The 20,266-nt window shown below is 47.7% G+C and overlaps 1 protein-coding gene across 2 annotated transcripts in view; it reads left to right on the forward strand.

Moving 5' to 3' along the window:
* Positions 1-13,861: 13,861 nt before the first annotated feature.
* The window catches only part of OSBPL3 (oxysterol binding protein like 3), a 184,615-nt gene continuing 178,210 nt past the window's right edge, over positions 13,862-20,266 (forward strand). For both annotated transcript variants that reach the window (XM_084787333.1, XM_084787334.1), the window contains exon 1: positions 13,862-14,230. The gene's annotated coding sequence lies outside the window, so the exon portion shown is untranslated. The remainder of the gene's footprint in view (positions 14,231-20,266) is intronic.

A 20,266-nucleotide genomic window follows, 5' to 3' on the forward strand; every position in this document is an offset into this window, starting at 1 on the left:
TAATGTCGCTGCAGGTTTGCTGACGATACAGACTCCCCATGTTTCCACTAGGGACACTGTTTACAGATTCATTGTCCTCCTGGATGCAAAGGCACCAGCAGATTTACTTTCTTGCCTATTACTAATACATGAGTAAGTACTCTAAAATGTATAACTACTTCGATTTCCACTCCACGATGGAAGGAAAACTGACAAGACACACGGCAAAGTAATAAATACCATTAAAAAGGCAGGCTGCTCTGGAAAAATTAGAGTAAACAATCTGCATTGAGTCTTATGACAGCAAATATCGAGCACTTGGGATATTGCTAGTCTCAAAAGAGCTCCTGGAAATGAAAATGCTCAGTAGGCTCCAGGCTCACCATTAAGAAACAAAAATTTCAAACTGGGCATAGCTGTCTCTTTAGTGGGCGTGCCCCCAAGTGACGTAAGAGCCTCCCAAGGCCTACCCTCTTCAAGCTCCACCCCTCTTAAAATTGGCTCACTGGGGACTAAGCTTCCAACACATGGGTCTTCGGGGGTCACGCACATCAAAATCAACATTCATATATCTTGGGTGTACCTTCGGTCTCCGCACCAGCTCCCTTAGTTACACATTTCCCAAGACATTGTTTCATTTCTGTGCAAGAAGCCCCGAGACTCCTGCAGTGAACACATAGCCAAGACCTTCAAGACCTTGAGAACAATGTAGGAACAAGCTTTCTATGTAAGAGGCTTTGTGTGTGGACAAGCTGCACATCAACCCAGAGACTGTTGGGAGTTGGACCCAGGGCAAGTGGCTGAGGTGCTAATTCAACATACCAAAGCAGACCTGAACTCCAGGTTCTCCCAGCATCTCTCAGCCCCTACCTCAAGCCCAGGGACTGAGCTTCTTCTCCCCCAGGAGCTCTTCACTCTCTAATCCAGACATTTTGGCTCCCATTCCCACCCCCATCTCTGCCTACACACTTCCTCTCTCTGCACCCCCAACCCCACCTCAACCAGAGAACCTGCCCAAGAGCTGCCCCCCAATAAACTTGCCTTTATATACCTTAACTTGATGAACTGGCTCATTTCATCAGTGGGGAGGGTGTGCCAAGAGGCATGACAGACCTCTGCAACATCCTGTTGCCTTCAGGAGGATGCACCTGCACAGTTGGCATCTGGCAGCATCTGGGAACACAGAAGGGGGAGGCTTCCTCTAATTCCTTGAGTGCTGAGAGAGGGCCCTAAGTGCTTGTGTAAAGGACTGCTTTAAGCTGAATGGCTGCTCCCTTCTGCATCTGCTGTTTGACTGCCGTTTTGTTTTTGTTTTTTGTCGGTTGTTTGTTTTTCAGACCTAAACTTTAGCATGCACCACAGAAATTTTGTCTTGGTTTATAGCTGCTTTGAGTAATCAGGGGCCTGTATCCTAATCATGACCAATAAAACATGGCAACAACTTGGTCGGGGTGAGTCACAGAAGGTGATTTTTTGTTTTGGTTTGTTTTTTCCTGCCTCTGGATATGACTATGGTAGTTTCCAGATCTATATCACATCCAGACAGAAAAGGAAATCCCCTGGGTGAAGAGAGAAGAGCAAGAGGACAGGTTTGGGCCCAGCGTGGTGGCGCACGCCTTTAATCCCAGCACTCGGGAGCAGAGGCAGGCAGATCACTGTGAGTTCAAGGCCAGCCTGGTCTACAAAGTGAGTCCAGGACAGCCAAGGCTACACAGAGAAACCCTGTCTCAAAAAACCAGAAAACAACAACAACAACAACAACAACAAAAAAGAGGACAAGCTTGGATCTTCCATGCCATATCTGAGCTCTGATATAAAACAACATTAAAGTTATTATAGGGACAGACCTCACACTATGTGCCCTAATTTAATCTATTGTTTTAGAACTTTTAAATCACATTTCTCTCATTGCAGCCCAACTATCTTTGCAGACAACGGGAATATAACTATACTACCTGCCAAGTGAATTCAGTTAGTAATTTTGAGGAAAATGTACTTATTGCAATTTTTTCAATACCTCCTTTATGAGATCTACTTCACAGAAAAGAAGAACATTCCAGCAAGATTTGTAAATTCCAAAGGAAATACAAAATCGACAGCTGAACATAATACGAAGCATGTCAAGTCCCATGAGAAGCTACAAGATAATGTTGGTGGAAGATGAGCTGTTTTATCTATAACATGCTATTCTGAGCTCATGTTATTTAGCATACAAGTTATTTCAAAGCCCCCAGCAGAGTCACTTTCATGTCCCATTGTCCAGAATTGGGGCACACACTCACTCACGCTTCGGGCAGTCACTGCCAAAGATAACACCCACCATGATAAACTGCGGCTCTGGAAGCGACCAGAAAGTGGTTTGAGTGGTCTGTGTCTTTTGGAGAGGCTCTAATCTCATGCTCATTAAAGTCAGGGCTGCTTATAATTCAGGAGGGCTGTGGGTTAGGGTTGGACATGGCGGGGCAGTCCAGAGAAGCAGGGCCAGCCTTCTCCACCTTGAGCAGACTTCTGATGGCTTCCTTTGCCTCCTACTTGGGTGGTGTGTAGGCTGCCTCCTCATCAAGAGGTCGACCTACGGTGGGGTAAACAAGCAGGTTTTCTGGCATCCGTTATGTCGCTGCGTGATATGGGAGAGGGAGGGATGGACCACAGGCTGCCACGCTGCCCGACCACACCAGGCTCAGGCTCCAGGACAGCTCTGTAGACACATTCTGTCTTCTAAATCAGTAACATCATTTTCTGAATTTCTCCAAGGTGGGAAGATGATTAAAATAGAGGTGGATTAAGTCTCTTTGGGACCTGCCTTAGCTGATGGCATTACGGCTTTCAATCCCACCAATAGCCAGGCCTGTTAACTACTGCCGAGTTTGTTTTAAAATGAAGGAGGCAGGGGAGGTAGTTGCTTCAGTGTTGAAGAGCACTGCCTGCTCTGCCAGAGGGCTCAGGTTGGTTTCCTAGCACCCACATGGCTGCTCACAATCATCTGTGACTCCAGCTCCGGAGCATCTGATGCCCTCTTCTGGCCTCTGCGGGCACCAGGCATGCAAATAGTGCCCAGATGTACACACAGGCATGCATGCAAAATACTCATGCACATAGAATAAAATAGTAAGTTTTCTTTTTCATGAAGAAGCAAAAGATCAAAACATGAACCTACTTGTTTAAGAAAGAGCCACTAAGCGAGAGAGGTGGTGTTCTAGGTTTTCCCCTTTTTCTCTGCCCACACACTTTCTCTCTCTCTGCGCCTCCAACCCTGCCCTAACCAGCAAACCTGCCCAAGAGCTGCCCCCCAATAAGCCTGCCTTTATATACTTTAACTTGGCTAGAATTGGCTCATCTCGTCAGTGGGGGAGTATGTGCAGAGAGGCATAGCAGACCTCTGCCTGTTGCCCTCAGGAGGATGCACCTGCACAGTTGGCATCTGGCAGCATTTGGGAGCACAAAGGAGGGAGGCTTCCTCCAATTCCTTAAGTGCTGAGAGAGCGGCCCTAAGTGCTTATGTAAATGAGTGCTTTAAGCTGAATGGCTGCTCTCTTCTGCATCTGCTGTTTGACTGCCTGGTTGTTTTTGTGTTTTTGTTTTGTTGTTGTTGTTTGTTTTTCTTTGCATGAAGAGTGTAGTTATCTCTAGGGCAGCACAAGGTTGTTGACACCATGTTTCTTTTTATGCTTCTCACAGTTTTCCCAGTGATCGCCTCGGCAACTCTGTGATTTTTGTGTTGATAAAAATGGAACAACAATTAGGAAAACTTACATAATATCAAATTAAACAGAATTTATGCATATTTATTCTAAAATTACAAACACATGGAAAAAAAGTAGAAGAAAACATTGAATAATGGAACAGATTTTTTTTTTCTTTTTTTGACTGTCCTGGACTCGCTTTGTAGACCAGGCTGGCCTTGAACTCAGAGATCTGCCTGCCTCTGTCTTCCTGAGCGTTGGTGTTATAGGCACGCACCACCATGCTGGGTTGTTAGAAAAGATTGTTGGTGGTGGTGGTGGTTTTTGCTTTTTAAGACAGAGGTTCTTTTCTCTGTGTAGCCTTGGCTATCCTGAATTAGATCTGTAGACCAGGCTGGCCTTGAACTCACAAAGATCCACCTGCCTCTGCCTCCCCAAATGCTGGGATTAAAGGCGTGCCCCACCATGCCTGGCTATGGAACAGATTTTCAATAGGTAACATTGTATATCCTTTTGACTCTTATTTCTTTTGGTTTTATTATTGTTTTGCTATTACTTTGCTTTTTTTTTTTTTTTATGGAAGACAATTACACATGTAGCTGGTACTTGATCTAGGGCCTCCTGCATGACAGGATCACAAATCATTATTCCCAGGCCCTTTTTACCCTAGCTTCAGGACGGTGTCTTTATAAGTTGCCCAGGTTGTCGCAGAACTTGTGTTCTTACTGCCTCAGTGCACCACCCTGCTCCCCGCCCCCTGAGTATCTGAGATTAGGGGAGAGCCAGACACTTGTCCGGTGAGGTGTGTACCAGTTCCTGTGTGTGGGAACTGCTGCACGTGGCATCAGTGAAACTCTGCTTTTAAAAATCAATCCAGAAGCTGGGCGTGGTGGCGCACGCCTTTAGTCCCAGCACTCGGGAGGCAGAGGCAGGTGGATCACTGTGAGTTCGAGGCCAGCCTGGTCTACAAAGTGAGTCCAGGACAGCCAAGGCTACACAGAGAGACCATGTCTCAAATAACCAAAAAAAAAAAAAAAAAAAAAAAAAAAAAAAAAAAAAAATCAATTCAAAAAACTGCTCTTCTTAAAAAAAAAAAAAAAAAAAAAGAAGGGGCATGGGAGTGGATTCCACAGCGTTGATACACTGTGCACCAGTGGTTCTCACCCTTCCTAATGCTGCAACCCTTTACTATAGTTCCTCACTTCGTGGTGACCCCCAGCCATAAAATTATTTTTCTGCTACTTTTATGAATCATAATGTAAATATCTGATATGCAGAATAGCTGATAATAGGGCTCCCAAAGGAGTCTCGGCCCACAGGTAAGAACCACTGTAGGTTAAGCACACACGCCTCACAGGCACCTTTATGTGCAGTTCCGAAAACTCCGCTCATTGCTTTAAACATCTACAGGAGCATCACAATTTCTTCCCTTGAGGAGCTGATTTCATCTGAGCTGGCAACCTGGCGCTGGGGGTCACATTACAGGCCCCGGGGGACCAAAGCACTCTTCTTATGCTGCAAGCCTATGGTCCGTGTCTCAAGAATGCTGTGGAGAAAAGAAGAGACCACCACGAAGGTGAAACCCACACCAAGGAGGGTCAAAGCACACACTCTGTAGAAGCTTTCTGCTTCTCAGTTCTGTAAACAGAGAAAGGTTTCTGGGCCCTGGGCCCTGCCAGGAGGGGTGTAGACAAAGGAAGCCGCCTCTTCCCTTGTATCCTGATGGAGTTGATGGGACTTTTAAGGAACTGGGACATACGTTAAAGAAAAAAGGATCAAATAAAAGTCACATAATTTGTAACCTTGGCAACTTGGCAGTTTTAAAGGAGACAGCGTGTTTTTGCTGTCAGACAGCTGTAAGAGTCTTTTGAGGACTGGGCTCTGAGCAGTCCTGTCGACTAGGCCTGACATGGGCACTCCCTGTTAAAGTTCACTTCCCTGTGACTCCTTTTATTCTTGTAATAAATATTTGAAGCCTAGCCTGCTGCTAGCTACTGAGGCAGGCACAGAACGGTGGGTGCATAAAGTATCTCCTGACTGTGTGTGTATAATCCATGAGAAGACAGAAATTGATTAAAAAAAAATATGGTGACTGTAATTTTCAACTGTGGTAGGTGCTATCAAAATAAACAAACAGACCCCAAACAAAACAACCCTACAGGCTGTGTGGGAGGACCGCCCTGAAGAAGAGATGACTGAATGAGGCCTAAAGACTGACTCACCACTAAGTATAGGAAGAGAAGGAACAGCAGGCACATCCTGGGAAGGCAGGGCGAACATCATGCATCAGGATGCGTGTCAGGAGGGAACATGACGCTATGGCAGGCCAGCGTAGAGAACTGAAGAGACAGAGGGTAAACTGAAGCGGGAGGGTGTCTGGCCATGTGCAATCCTGAGAGCCATTCACAGGGTCTGTGTCTTCATCCTGGGAGCAATAGGAAACTATGAGAGAATTCTATGCTCATAAGTTTTATAGGTCTCTCTCTCTCTCTCTCTCTCTCTCTCTCTCATAGTAGAGAATGGCTTATCGGAGTCTTGGTTACTTTTCTTTCTTTCTTTCTTTCTTTCTTTCTTTCTTTCTTTCTTTCTTTCTTTCTTTCTTTTCTTTTTTATATTTATTTATGGGGCTGGAGAGATGGCTCAGTGGTTAAGAGTACTGTCTGCTCTTCCAGAGGTCCTGAGTTCAATTCCCAGCAACCACATGGTGGCTCACAACCATCTATAATGAGATCTGATGCTCTCTTCAGGCATGCAGGTGTACATTTAGGCAGAGCACTGTATACATAATAAAAAACAAAAAACTGAGTTATGCTGGGCAGAGGCAGGCAGATCACTGTGAGTTGGAGGCTGGCCTGAACTACAAAGTGAGCTCAAGACAGCCAAGGCTAGTATGGAGAGAGAGAGGGGGGGGGGGGGAGAGACTCTGTCTCGAAAAACCAAAACAAAAAAAGATTTATTTATTATTTTATACAGTATTCTACCTGCACCTGTGTCTGCCTGCCAGAAGGGGGCACCAGATCTCATTATAGATGGTTGTGAACCACCATGTGGTTGCTGAGAATTGACCTCAGGACCTTTGGAAGAACAGCCAGTGCTCTTAACCTCTTCAGTCCCCTGGGTTACATTTCTATTGCTTTTTGTTTTTTGTTCTTTGCTTTTTCGAGACAGGGTTTCTCTGTGTAGCCTTGCCTGTCCTGGACTAACTTTGGAGACCAGGCTGGCCTCGAACTCACAGCAATCCGCCTGCCTCTGCTGGGATTAAAGGCGTGTGCCACCACCACTCGGCTTACATTTCTATTGCTACGATAAGACACTAAGACTAAGGCAATATGGAAGAGTTAATTTGGGGCTTACAGTTTTAGAGGTTGGGAGTCTATGACCATCCTGTTGGGGAGTATGACAGTAGGCAGGTGGGCATGGGAGTGGAACAGCGGCTGAGAGAGCTTACATCTTGCTCTACAAACTGGAGAGAGGGGAGGGGAGAAGGAAGAGGCGGGGGAGAGAAAGGCTGGGGATGGTCTTTAGAAGCCTCAAAGCTCACTCTCAGAGTCACATCTATTCTAACAAGGCCACGCCTCCTAATCCTTCCCAAAGTCTGCCAACAGGGACCCAAATGTCCAGGTACACGAGCCTATAGGCCACTCTCATTCACACCATCACAAAAGAGGATGAAGGCAGTTCCTGGTCTGTTACAATTTTCCAGGGAATAAGTGGTGGATATGAAGTTGAGAGTTTAAGAGACTCATAAAGTGCTATGGAACCACACGATTCACATTGGCTTTAGTATAAATTGAACCTCACCAAAGAAGATAAAGCACATTAAAAACCCTTTATATATTTACTGTGGACTTGGGAAAAAGATATAAATGAAAGGAGGAGGAGAGAGGGAGGGAAGGAAGGCAGCTGGGCCTGAGCATTAATTCAGGGGATACAAGTGGTTGCTGCTGAAACCTTGACAACCCAAGTTTCAGCCCCAGAATCCACGTGAAAAAGCCAGATGTGCTGTCCCAATTAATCGTTCCTTTTTGCTTTTGTTTTTGTGTGGATTTTTTTTTTTTTGAGCCAGAGTTTCTCTGTATAATAGCCCTGGCTGTCCTGGGACTCTCTTTGTAGACCAGGCTGGCCTCAAGATCAGAGAGGTCCACTCGTCTCTGCCTCTGGAGTGTTGGGATTAAAGGCTTGAGCTACCATGCCTGGCTCCTGTCTTAGTAATTCCAACAGGCCTATAACAAGATGGGAGACAGAGACAGGGGAGTAGTCCAGCTCAAGAACTAGCCAGGCTGGAGTACACAGAGCTTAGAGAGGCCCTGCCTCGGCGTGGTGGAAGGCGAGAACCACCAGAGCTTGAATTTATCTTTTAACTGCCACATGCATGTATGGAACATGCATGGCAGCGCTCAATCACTCACTCACACACACACACACACACACACACACACACACACACACACACACATACACGACACGCGAGATGCTATGGCTTGGTCCATTCAACTTGTAGTACTGAGAGACTGAACCTAGGGCTTTGCACATGCTAGGCAAGCACTTTCCCGCAATTATGTGCCCAGCTAACCCACTCAATTTCCAGTCCGGCTTTCCACTCATGTGCACAGAGGCTGGGAATATAAGAGTTGCATTTCTCAGCTTCTCTTGCAGCTACGTTTGCAGATGTGAATTGGAATGTCTATGTCAGACACACTCCTGAAGAACGTGGACTTAGAAAGGATATAAAAAGGAGAACACCAGGATGTGAAGGATGCGTTCTGCTGGTGTGGCTTGTAACAGAGGGCACGTGCTGGCATTTCTTCTTTCTGATTTAACAGGCCGACTTCTGAGAGTAGCGGGAGCAGCAGCAGTCTTGGGAGCTCAGGTTGGTACTGCCTGGCAGACAAATGCTTACTACAACTCATTTCCTTAGTGTTTGCAGTAGATAACACAATCCCATGTATGTTCTCAGAGTTGGGACTTAGAGATAACTCATGGTGGTTCAGTCCTGAACAAACATAACATGCTTTAAAAACCGGTTCTGTCAAATGCCTGGGAGAGAGCTGAAAAGCTATCTTGTTGTTCTTAAAGGTGAGCAATCTAGAACATTTCAGAAATGTTAAACATCCGATTTCAAAAATGACTCATTTAGAATTAGAATACACTTTGACCTTAAGTTACACAGATAGTATCTCTGTACATTAAGCAGGAATTGGATGGAAAACAGGAACTGTAACAATGTGGCAGTTCCCAGGACAAGGATAGCTTTACTGTAATAACTGCGGAGTTTGAATCAAAAGTGTAAAATGTCAGCAAAGCCATTCCGGAAGTGACTCTTTGCTTCTAATTCTCAAAATAATTCATCTTTTTTTTTTTTCTGAACACATTTTTGGTGCCTCTCTCAGGACAGTTTCCAGTTTGCAGCTTGTAATGTAGTTATTTATATACATGTTTGATCTGACCTATGGAGGACACTGTACAAGCTCTGATCTGTCTTTGTGTGCCACAAAGTGCCTGCTAAGAACGGACCCTTATACAAAGGTGGCACATGATCTATATTTAATCAAGGGATACACACATTCATGCACAGCCTTTGTCATCACTTACTAACACTCTTGAATGACAGCTTCTAGGGGGATCCTGTGCAATAAAAATACTTTGATGCATTTTTCACTTAAAGGAGAAGGAGAGAGACGAGTAGGAGCAGGGCTGCCATCAGTGCTTCCGATATACTTTTGTTTTTGTAATTTGTTTGTTTTAAGAGAGGATTTCTCAGCTGGGGGTGGTTGTGCACGCCTTTACTCACAGCACTCAGGAGGCAGAGGCAGAAGGATTGCTTTGAGTTTGAGACCAACCTGGTCTACAAAGTGAGTCCAGGACAGCCAAGCCAAGGCTACACAGAGAAACCCTGTCTCGAAAAACAACAAAAAGACAGACAGAGAGAGAGAGGAGAGAGAGAGAGAGAGAGAGAGAGAGAGAGAGAGAGAGAGAGAGAGAGAGAGAGAGAGAGAGAGAGAGAATTTCTCTGTGTAGCCTTGGCTGTGTGCCACTGTGCCCAGCTTGTCTAAATACTTTTAAATCAGATTTCTCTCATTGCATACATTTTTATCCTTTCTTTCTCTCTTTTCTTCTTTCTTTCCCTTTCTCTCTTTTGGAGACAAGTTCTCATTATGTAGCACGGGTGACCTGGAACTAACTATACAGTCACAGAGATCCTCCTGCCTCTGCCTCCTGAGTGCCACCACGCCCCTGCACTGCTGTTCCTTTTTTACATGTAGCTACCACTGCAGAGGCCGTTAGGGATCCTTCCCCCTCTGGGATGTTAAGGTTCTTCAGCCCTAGATGATCCTTCAGCATCCTCTTACACGCTCACACTGTTCTGTCAGGAATAGCTTCCTAGAATACAGTGTTAACAATTTTGAGTCCTATTTAAACTTGGTGATAAAAACCACCAGCTTTAACTTATTTCTGTTTTCTGCCAGGAATCATGCAGGAAGGGTGTAGCAGCAAACAAAGCATGCAGGCCAGTGCCTGCTCCCCACGGGAAGGTAGTGAGCCCATGCAGGCCAGTGCCTTTTCTCCACAGGAAGACAGTGAGGCCAGAAGCTTTATTTTTGTAGCGCGCACATGCCAAGGCACCACACTCTTACACAAGTATGTTTGATCCTCAGACAACCTCAAGAGACGGTATTCTTGGGAGTCCCATTGTGCAGATGGGATTAGGGAAGCAATTTGTCCTAGGTTCATTGCCAGAATTCTATCCTTCAGCACGTACTTGTGCTGTCTCTTGCGCTGTGGCATTGGCCTCTCTCTGGGCCAGTGTTTTTCAGTCAGGAGCCCTCCAGGAGTCTTTTGACAATGCCTGGAGACATTTTGGTTGCTACAAATAGGTAGGATAGAGTCCTCTTTGTGTCTGATGGGGAGAGGGTAGAGATGCAGCGCTCCCTCCTCCTCCTCCTCCTCCTCCTCCTCCTCCTCCTCCTCCTCCTCCTCCTTCTTCTTCTTCTTCTTCTTCTTCTTCTCCTTCTCCTTCTCCTTCTCCTTCTCCTTCTCCTTCTCCTTCTTCTGGGTTTCTCTATGTAGCCTTGGCAGTCCTAGACTGGCTTTGTAGACCAGGATGGCCTTGAACTCACAGTGATCCGACTGGCCTCCCAAGTGCTGGGATTAAAGATGTGCGCCACCGTGCCGGACCATAGAGATGCAGCTTACAGGCTCTGGACAAGCCCCATGCACACACAAATCATTGGGCCCAAAATCTCAGCCACACAGAGGTTGGGGACTCTGTCTTGGTCTACGTGGCAATTGTTCACATAGCCCAATAAGTGCAATGACTATTTCCACTTCACAAAGAAGGAAAGGTGATCACTTAACCAGGAGGCACTATGACAAGAAGCCAGGGGGCCTGATTCTAGAAGCCCTAGAAGCCCTTGGAGCTCTTGCCCACACTCCATTGTGGTCAGGTGTCCTTAACTATGAAAAAAAAAAAAAAGAGCAAATTCAGGCAGCACTTGCTTGACTACTAGGGATGTCAGATGCTGAAAAACGTTCAGTCAGATCAGCGAGCTGTCTCAGGGGTAAAGACACCTGCACTCCCAGGATCTACATGGAAGGAGAGAATCAACTCCTGCAAGTTCTCTGACCTCCACAATTATGCAGTGCTACATGTACACACACGCACACATGCACACACACATGCTGACAAATGTAAAAAAAAAAAAAAGCACTAAGCCAACTGCAGAAAAATACCCCCAAGGTGGTGGAGCGGCTACAAAGATCAGCAGTGTTCCTACAGCCCTTCGGAGAAGAAGGCTCTAGAAACTTACTATGCAACCATTGATCTTTCTCTAGTACATTCAAATCATTGCGCTAAAATAAGACTGCGGAGAAAGCTAATTTTAGGACAGTAACGAGCGTTTGCAAGATAATTAACTCTGCGTGGGTTTCCACTTTAATCTTTCCCCTCTTAATTTGTGGGAGCGGGAGCGAGCGCCTGTAAGTTTATTTAGAAGAGGAAGTGAAACTGAAAAGAGTCGCTGAGATTCCTCTTTCTTGGAGGCAAAGCAGTTTGAATATGAACAAATCTCTCATCCTGCCTCATTAACTGCCTTCAGTATCAACAGGAACACACAGTCAGCTTGGAAGAAACGGAAGAAAAAAAGCCAAGGACAGGATGCCGTTTGGAAGAGTAAAACCGTAGCTGTCTGTCCAACTGGTGGCTACCAGGCTGTTTGACACAGGCTACAACCACACTGAGTTCAGGGTAGCTATGAATTCCGCTCCACACAACACACGTATCTGAGTGTGTATGTACATAGTTATATGATTGTGCAACCTCCAGAGTGAACATTGGAGTTGATAAACACGGTTTGCAAAGTCCAAAGGTTGGGTTCCCCTGCAGCAAAGACATTCTTCTGGGATAAAAAATGAGGTCTCCTGTAGGAAAGCAAACTGGATGCAACTGGATGGTCTGGAAGTGGGGGGAGGGGGAAAGGCAGGAGGAAGGGGGGAGAAAAACACACACAGAGAGACAGACAGACACACAGAAACAGAGATAAAGACAGACAGAGAGGGAGGGAGACAGAGAAACGGACAGACAGACAGACACACAGACATACACACACACAGAGGGGGAGAGAAAGAGAGAGAGAGGGAGGGAGGGAGGGAGGGAGGGAGAGAGAGAGAGAGAGAGAGAGAGAGAGAGAGAGAGAGAGAGAGAGAGAGAGAGAGAGAGAGAGAGAGAATGTCTTCGGGTAGAGTTACTAGAAGTAAAGTGAGAGTGGCTCAGGCCCCTGGGCTGGGTGTGGGCAACCCTGTGGCTCTCAGGTCTGCTCCTCAGCTGGTGCTTCTTCCGACTCGGGATCGTTTAGGAAGACCCATAGCATATTGAGCATGCTAGGGCTCATAGCTGTCTAGCGAATCTGCGGTCTGAGCGAAGCCTCCTGAGCCACCCGCCAGAGCCAAGCAGACAGTGCCAGAGAGACTGCTCCGTGGAAGGTTCCAGAAAGTGAATTATCCAAAGCGTGGTGAATGAAACATCGATGCAGAAAAAGCCTCAGAAACCGTAGTATGGGGTCAGACTGATAAAGGCGAGCGCCGCAGGAGGCGGCTGGCTCGTGGACTTGGCGTTCTGGAGCTTCTAGAGTGTCAGCAGCTGGGCCAAACTGCCCAGCTCGGTAAGGCAGGCCAGATGAGTCTTAGAGGGGTTAAATAAGCAGCACCTGCAGTTCCTAAGCCTGGAGCTGCTGCGGAGTTGGTGAGCCTCCTCCTCCTAGAGGTCCTCAGGGGCCCTCGTCTCTCATTACTCATTCCTTCCAACGCTCTGCACGGCCCTGTCTCGGTGTTAAGAGTTCACCAACGTTTTCCTGATTATATGTGTATACTCTCTTTGGTTTATCGTCCGCTTCCTCTTTAAAATATTGGTTCTGAGAGGGCAGAAACCTTGTTGCTTTACCGCAGGTGCAGGGGCGCATCTGTTTCTGGCATTCCTCATTCCCTTTCCACCAGGCCACCTGCGGCGCTGGACTCAAGCACGGTCTGCAAATTGACCTCAAATTATCAGTGGCTGGCATTCAAGCTAGGATTGTGGCAAGTGGGCGGTGAAGGGTGAAGTCGGATGGTCCTGGCCAGCTAGCCAGAGGCTCCTGGGTTTTAATCACAATTACACTGTAGCTTCTTTCCTAGCCCTTCGACAGGGACTGTAAGATCAAGAAGAACAACAAAATAACCCTTCTCCTGCCGCCGCCCCCCCCCCCGCCCCCCCGCGCTCCGCACAGGGTACCTAGTGTCCGAACCCACACCAGTTGTGCTCCTCGACATCTTGTGCCTAATGTCCTTGGCTCATCACCCATTTTTTCCCCTTATTATTCTCAGTCTTTTTTCTGTGGTTAAGTGATAATCGCCTGTTGGACTACTTGAGTCCCCTGGAATCTCCTTAAAACAATTCCTCCCGCGAGAAACTCATCTTCCTCCTAGTCATTCAATAAACATTTACTGAGAGCCGATGGGGCGCACACTGCCCGGCGAAGCCGAGAGCGGCTGCCGCACCCAGCCACACCTATCACTACCCTCCGCCCCTCTACACGCCCTGAACACTGGGTGGCGTCACGGAATCCGCCTGCAGCTTCCAAGTCCGTCGCCCCACCGCTTTTTCCCGGATGACTTTTGATTGGTGGGAGTGGGAGCCACTCTGCTGCCCCCCCGCCCTTTTCATGTAGTTCCGCCCCATGGAGGACACAGGCTCCTCCTCCTAGCTCCCTCCCGCCTCGCTCCTGCGCTTCAGCTAGTCGCCCTGCGGCGCGCGCCCTAAAGTTCTGGGCAAAGTACTGAGAACTGGTCGCGCGATCACACGCCGGCCGGTGGCAAGGCACCAGAGACCCCAGCGCCAGGACAGCTGGTGCACAGCTCGGGCTTCCGCCCACCATCTGTCGGCGAGCCGCGCTCGGCGCCCCAGTCTCCTGCGGTTGGTGCTGGAACTGCCGTCGGCTGAGCCTTGCAGAGACCGGAGAAGCCGGGTTTGCGTCCTTCCCGGTCTGAAGCCAGCGTTGGGCAACTGAGAAGCGCGTCCCCAGTAGCGGAACGCTCAGGTGAGCTGCAGGGCGTCCTTCGGGCTGGGATTGAGGTATGGTGGGGGCCCGGAGAAGGCTCGGGGACGCTGCCAGTTTCTAGGGTACCGAGTGAGTCTGTAATGCTCCTGGGAAGCTCTGGCTCCCGGGGCAGCCCTGAGACTAGGAGGTCGCCTGTGATGTCGGTGCCAGTTTTCTAGGAGGAAGCACCCTGGTCCTCCTCACCCTGGGGCTGTGCCTCTCGAATGATGGACCAGAAGGAGCGGGGCGCAGGAGCCGGCGCGCGGGTGTATGAGGATGCCGAGTGGAGGAGCTGTCCTGGGCACAGCCTGGTGCCCTGCGGGGGCGAGAGGCACAGGAAACCTGTTTAATCGGGCCAGGAGGAAGGCTTTACCACATCTGCGAGCTTGGGGCCGGGCGCTGCGGGCGTCTGGTTCTCTAGTCTTCCCAGCCTGGTCTCCACCGCGTCTACACTGGGACCGAGATCACCTTCACTCTCCCCTTGGGGCTTCAGGCAATCAGAGGGCGTTTGCTGCCTCTGGCGTCGCCCATGGTATTGTCTTGTGTCCTTCAGACACTTCTTAACCAGCCGCGTGCCTTCCTGACTGTTGGAGCTGAGAGAGAGGTAAAGTTGTCTCTCACCTTGTGTCTGGGTAGTGCGCTGGAGAAATCGGAGTCCCCTTGGAGGAGATCGCTGTGCCCTAGGGTTCTGATGAGGACCTTTCTTTGGGTACTTAGTATTTTACATGGTAGCTGCAAAGATGATTGATTTCAGAGACAGGTAAGCGTAGGTCTGACTTTTGGTCAGCCCCATCATACAAGGTGAGGACCTCCTTTTGGCCGTGGAAGACCTTCACACAGATTACAGTGTATCCAAGCTAAATGTCCATGTTGCTCATCAACTCCACACTGCCTAAGGCTGCCCGGAAGGATCTGCTTGTTTTTCCACCTGCCAGCCTTCTTCTGATGCTAGGATGCAAGTCGCCGGAAGGCAGAGATCCGGTCTTGTTCCTTAGTCCCTATCCCGAGTGTTAAGAGCACAGCCTACCACACTGCAGGTTCGCAATACACATTTATGGAATGAGTGAAAATGCAAGTTTCTCCATAAACCTGAGAATATTGGTTTCACAGCTGGTTTGGACATTCATCTTTTTCCTTTTTTATTGGGAAAACTAATACATGTTAGTAAGTGCTGCTGATTGAGCACCTGTTAAAGTGCTGGGAGCTCTGTATAGATGCATATAGATGATCATTAGCATCACAGTAGTCTGATTGGCTAGATTTTTTTTTTTAAAGTCCTTTTAAAAGCCGGGCGGTGGTGGTGCACGCCTTTAATCCCAGCGCTCAGGAGGCAGAGGCAGGTGGATCGCTGTAAGTTCGAGGCCAGCCTGGTCTACAAAGCAAGTCCAGGACAGGCAAGGCTTCACAGAGAAACCTTGTCTCGAAGAACCAAAACAACAACAACAACAAAAAGTCCTTTAAAAAAAAAAGATATGTCTGTGTGTGTGCTCGCAAGCCTGTGCTTGTGCACACAGGTGTGGGGTAGCTAGAGGAGTTGGCTCTCCCACTCTCCACTGTGGGGTTCAGCAATCAACTCCGGTAATCGGGCTTGCTAACAACTGCCTTTTACTCACCAAATTTCCCAAGATTGTCTGTCCAGTACTATGACTCCTGCCCATTTCCTCTTGTGTTGGGCTATTTCTAAGAGATGGACATAATGCTTTTCACTTTTTATGCTCAGCGAACAGAGGTGCTGTTTTATCCGTTCTCAGTAATGACTAATAGTTGTAGGCCAGGTACCTCCAGACTGCACAGGACGCGTTTTTGTCATAATCGTCCCCATCTTGACAGGCTCTAACCACCTGAGGAAACTGCAGCTGGGTTCAGGAATCTGCCTGGGGCCAATAGCAGTTCCATGAGCTCTTCATTAGCTTCCTGACTCTAACTAAACCCTTAGCTCCTCCCACCACACTCTGATGTCTCCCATCCTGGTATTTAATCAGTGTGTTAACCCGGTGGTGGAGCCCAGTTGTGAAACGTGCTAATGCTGTCAGAGACCTGGGCTGCATGGAAGCTTTGTGGTGCTGGCATCAAATGTGCCAGGTTAACTGTTGCTGAGCTGCCGAGACTCTCATGGCCATTGATTTTATCCAGATCCAGAAAGAAATCAGGGTGTGTCTTTCCTCCCCAGTGGCAAGTGAGCACCATGATGCTTTGCATCTTGTTAGGAAAGAGCTGGAGAGCTGGGTAGTCCCTTGCTTCTCAGACGCAGAGACCACTTACCTCCGAAGGTTCTGCAGCAGACTTTCAGTCAAATTAGAGCACCCACCTCTTTCCACTGTTGCATGAACCGGTGGAGAGGTTCAGATAGGGATCACCTCCTAAAGAGGGCAGGAGGAGGGGCACAGACATCCCTCCTTTCCAGTTCCAGCCAGTTCTGGGGTAGCACAGTGCTTCTCTCCTCAGGAAAGCCTGGATAACCCCTCATTTGATTTATAAAGTACTTCTTGGCAGGACTACCTTTTCCTAATTGACATTTCCATTTCAAGAGCTCCAGGGAGGGCTGGAAGTGAGGGGTGTGTGAGATGTCAGGGGATGGTGGGAGCTGTGAAGGCTGAAATCGCTTCCCATGCATAATTCAGAGCCACACAGTTTGTTGCAAACTCCCAGTTCTGCCTAAATCCACTTATTCATGGGCTTTCTGGCTTTCTCTAAAAACCTCTGCTTTGCCTTCTCAGTTACAGCTGTTCAGACCACATTCCTGCTCCCCCCCCCCCCATCTCAGTATCTCCCTTGGCCTTTGTGTGGCTTCTGCTGTGCCTTAGTTCAGGGTCTTTACTCTGCCCTAACATTGCCTACCGATGGCTTCACCTTCCTTTCTCCTGTCTACCGTGTGTAGTGAGGCAGACTCTTAAGAGCTGTCATTGTTGTATTGTTAAAAAGTCTCTCGTGGCTTTTATAGTTGCTAACAATATTAGTTATTGCAGCAGCTTTGAACTTAGATGCGGAGGGGACTGGCATGGCCATGCCTCACCTCTCTCCTTCTCAAAAGCTGCATACTTAGAGACGGGGTGAGTCCAGAGTCTCTCAGTTCGGTTTGTGTGCTGAGAGTCAAACTCCAGATCCCTTTCTCTATGCAGTTGGTGTGGCTCCTTCCTTGAGCTCAGGACTTGGGGTCAGGGGTTCAGCCTTGGCTTTCTGTGTGCTGGTAACCCTGGACCTTGTCACCAGAACATCTGGTCTTTGCCTACCACACGAGCCTATTGTCTTCGGTGCTCTCTCACTGACTTGCTCTGTGAAAACCGAAGTCTTTCAAGGCTGAGCTTAGAAACTCCTTCTACAAGCATAACCTCTGCGAACCCACACTGTCAGAGCACTTTAGTAACCGGACAGGAGCCAGGGGTGGTGTGGCACTCCTTTAATCCCAGCGCTCGGGGGGCAGAGGCAGACAGATCACTGGAAGTTTGAGGCCAACCTGGTCTACAAAGCAAGTCCAGGATAGCCAAGATAACATAGAGAAACCCTGTCTCAAAAAAGCAAACAACAGCACAACACAAAACAAAACAAAACAAAACAAAACTCAGACAGGATCTAACAATGTATCCGTGGCTGGCCTAGAACTTTTTGTGTAGGCTTCAAACTCAGGGTGTGTCACCTGCATCTGTCTGCTGAGGGCTAGAATCAAAGCCTGTGCTACTGTGACTGGCCTTGTCAAAACATTTTCTTTCTTCTTTCTAGTGTGAATGAACACCTAGTTCTGGCCACAGAATATACTCTTGTTTCCTTTTCTTTCTTTTGTTCTGTTTTTTTTTTTCATTTCTTTTTCTTTTCTTTTTTTCTTTCTTTCTTTTCTTTTTTTTTTTTTTTTGAAATAGGGTTTCTCTGTGTAGTCCTGGCTGTCCTACAACTCCCTCTGTAGACCAGGCTGGCCTTGAACTCAGATTTTCATGTGCCTCTGCCTGGGACTAAAGGCATGCACCACCACCAAGCACCTTTCTTTTCTTTACTCTGTTTCTTTTATGTCTCCTGGCCCTCCTAGCCCCTTGTTTTCTGGCCCACTCTTTATATTTAAATGTATTGCACCTTTCTAGATTTTATTCTTACTCTTTTTCCCCCCTTTTCTAGACAGGGTTTCTCTGTATAGCCCTGGCTGTCCTGGATTAGCTTTGTAGACCAGGCTGGGTTCAAACTTACAGCGATCCACCTGTCTCTGCCTCCCTGAGTGCTGGGATTACAGGCATGCACCACTGTGCCTGGCTTCTTATTCTTATTATTGTGTGTATGTGTCAGTATTTGTGTTTGTTCGATACATGCATGTACATATCTGTCTCTCCTAGAGCAGAGGTTGCTGTGGGCTGGTTATATATAACAAAAACTGTGGAATAAATGTCATGTATGTGATACACACTTTTTTTTTCTTTTCCTCCCTTCCTGAGACAGGGTTTCTGGACTGGCTTTGTAGACAAGACTGGCCTCGAACTCGCAGCGATCTGCCTGCCTGTGCCTCTCAAGTGCTTGGGATTAAAGCCCTGCACCACCATGCCAGGCACATTTTATTCATGCTAATGCTCCTGTTATCACAAGCCTGTTACAGGGGGTGTGAGACGGCTTGCTTGACAAAGTCCTTGCCTTACAATCACTCGGACCTCAGTTCAGTTCCTAGAGCCCTGGGTGCTGTGGCTGGTTCTGTAGTCCTAGCACCGGGGAGGTAGAGACTGTTCGATCCTGGGCTTGCTGGCCAGCCTACCTTCCTTGTTGAGCTCTAAGTGAGAAGCCCTGTCTAGAAAGGAGGGGACAGCACCCGAGAGATGATATCCCAGGTTATCTTCTGGCTTCCATACATACACATATGCACTTGAAGTGGCATACATGTATGCACTGTCTGTCTGTCTGTCTGTCTGTCTGTCTCTCTTTCTCTCTCTCTCTCTCTCTCACACACACACACATTTTGCAGCCATTCTGGAATTCATTCTAACTTTGTGGATTTTTATCCATCAATAAATACCTTAAGAGTTTAACACAGTTTCCGAGGCCTCTCTGAATCAGCTCCAGCCCCTGCCCATATTATATAGCATAGCAGGCATCTCTTGAGCCACTGAGTCACAGCACCCCTCCACTAAGGCCGTGCAGGATAGGGATCTCTTATATCTCGCATGTCATTCCTCCTCATCTGTGTTCACTTGCCTCAGGCCTAGTCATGGCTTCCACTTCAGTGTAGACACGGCTTCCCGAACGTCTTCCTCTGCCTCCTCCGAGTGGGAACTGGAGCGTGCTTACTTCCTCATTATGCACTGTGCCCATGCACATTCATTTTTAAAAATATTTATTTATTATGTATACAGTGTTTGGCCTGCATGTATGTCTTCAGGCCAGAAGAGGGCACTATATCTCATTATAGATGGTTGTGAGCCACCATGCGGTTGCTGGGATTTGAACTCAGGACCTTTGAGAAAGCCTCTGAGCCATCTCTCCAGCCCCGCCCATGCACTTTATACATAGCTGTTGCCATCCTGTTGTGTGACTCTCAGTCACTTGTCCGAAGCCTTGATCTAAATCACTGTTTCTCATTTGGCTTTTGTTACAATGATTTAGGGAATCCCCAAAATAAGGTTCTCTGCTTAAGGGGTCTGGATCAAGTGGCTTGGGGTGGGGAGAGCTGGTGACTGGGGTTTTAGCTGTTGTTGTTGGGTTAAGCAGTTTTGTCATTTTGCATTACAACTGGGTAGTATAGTATAAACACCATGTGTATGTAGCATGTTTGGCACCGGCTTTTAAAAACACCAACCGTGGAAGCATAATTAATGTGTGGTGGTGGGAATGAAAATGCCCTTCTTAACTGGGTGGTGGTGGCGCATGCCTTTAATCCCAGCACTTGGGAGGCAGAGGCAGGTGGATTGATGTGAGTTCAAGGCCAACCTGGTCTACAAAGCGAGTCCAGGAAAGCCAGGACTGTTACACAGAGAAACCCTGTTTTAAAAAACCTTAAAAAAAGAAAAATGGCCTTCTTGGGCTCAGAGAGTGGCACTATTAGGAGGTATGGCCTTGTTGGAGGAAATG

The sequence above is a fragment of the Acomys minous genome (genome assembly GCF_964271855.1).
Source record: "Acomys minous genome assembly, chromosome: 6".
NCBI lineage: Eukaryota > Metazoa > Chordata > Mammalia > Rodentia > Muridae > Acomys > Acomys minous.